Here is a 1,815-nt window from a genome sequence, read left to right as displayed (position 1 = left end):
TCCTGGCCGCGCTCCTGGCCGCGCTCCTGGCCGTCCAGGTGCGAAGAGTTTCTTTGCGTCAGAAACCAGAGCCTGTTTCGCCCGCACCAGCCGCCAGGCAGCTGGGAGGGCCTCGCAGTCCGCAGCCAAGCTCCGGGCAGAGGCAGGCGCTACCGTTCTGACCAGAAGCAACTAAATCCCGCCGGGGCAGAGGCACACAGGCCTCCGGGGACGGTCTCGCCGACTCGCTCACCCAGAAATCGTCGCGCCCGGGGAACGTTCAAGGCGAAAGGAGGCGGCCACGGTACCGCGCGAGTCAGCTTTCCATCCACGATCGCGGGGACGGAGGAATATTCGCATGGGAGCCCTGCGATGCCGGCGTCGTTTGGTGCCGATAAAATGCAAAGGATAAAAATAAAACACCACGCCGCGGCAGAAGTATTCCCATAAATCATGGAAATGTAAAGAAAGAAAAAGAGCGCGCCGCCCGCTCGCATTTGGAACCAGGTAACGGAGAGATGTCAGGCTGCCGGGCGGCCGCATTAGGAGCGGGTAACGAACATGATTGCGCGGAGCGTTTCCAGGGGTGAGATTTACAAACGCTGCGGTAAATGTTTACCCAGTTACAGGGGAATGTGATCAGGGAGCATCTGTCTTGCATTTGCACCGCGTGCCTACAGATCCCACTTAGAAGCGAACAGAGGTCTTCAAACAGGTTGTGTATTCGCCGCCCCCCAGGCCCCGCCCCCTGCCACCTTTTTCTCTTTTTTTGGCTTAACTTAAGCTCCGGGGACAACATTGTCCCTTTGAGCCTCTGCTAAGGAAGTTGAGCAGCGTGGCCCGCGGTGAGGTGTTCATCAACGATCAGTGATGACCGTTCAGATCGATGGCCGCTCCCTTCATCCCATGTCTCTGCACAGGCCTCCCCTTCCTCCCGGGGAGACTTGCGTTTGGCTGGTGGGTCCCCGCTGGCTCCGGGTGAGCCTGAGAGTCCAAACCCTCTTCCATGGACGGACGAGCCCTGAGCCGGTTCAAGCTCCGCCTTACCTGCCGCCAGGCCTCCCCCAGGTGCACAGTTTCGTCGTCAATAAAATGGGGCCAGTGGCTGCGGGTTTTATTATATTTTTATTGATTTCAGAGAGGAAGGGGGAGGGGGAGATGAGAGAGAATCACCGATTGACTGACCAGCTGCCTCCTACACACCCCACACTGGGGATGGAGCCCCCCACCCAGACATGTGCCCTGACTGGGAATCAAACCGCGACCTCCTGATTCGTAGGTCAACGCTCAGCCACTGAGCCACGCCAGCAGGGCTGCGTGCAGGCTTTAGGGGCACTCACCCCGAGCAGGTGAGCAGGCGGCCGTTCCTGTAGGGAGTTCGCTGGGCGTGGCCTCCCCTTTCCTTCATCTTTTCCCACCGCCTCTCTCGCCTTCTCGCCAAGGAAAGCATCTGCTCAGAAACCGCAGCAAGTGCTGGGGTCCTGTCGCCCCCTTTCCAGTCTCACAAAAACGGTTGAAGAAACTGGACTTGTCTGGTCTGGAGAAGAGAAGGCCCGGGAACCTGGCGGATACCTTCAAACACTGAAACAACGCCCCCTCCCCTCTCCCGCCACCCCCTCTCCCCCTCTCCCTCCCACTGCCCACAGGAGGAGCAGCTGCTCCAGGAAGTGAAACCAGGTCCCAGTCCAACACCAAACTGTGTTTGCGATTGGAACTCAACCGGGGGATGAGCGCCCTTGTGAGGTAGTGAGCGCCCCGTCCCTGGGGGCGTGTAAGCAGAGGCAGGTGTGGTCAGCCAGGGGCTTCCCCACGAGCTGAGATGGGACAAGAGGACTC

This window comes from Myotis davidii, unplaced genomic scaffold, assembly GCF_000327345.1.
Source record: "Myotis davidii unplaced genomic scaffold, ASM32734v1 scaffold72, whole genome shotgun sequence".
In the NCBI taxonomy this organism is placed as follows: domain Eukaryota; kingdom Metazoa; phylum Chordata; class Mammalia; order Chiroptera; family Vespertilionidae; genus Myotis; species Myotis davidii.
This window is presented reverse-complemented; position numbering follows the sequence as displayed.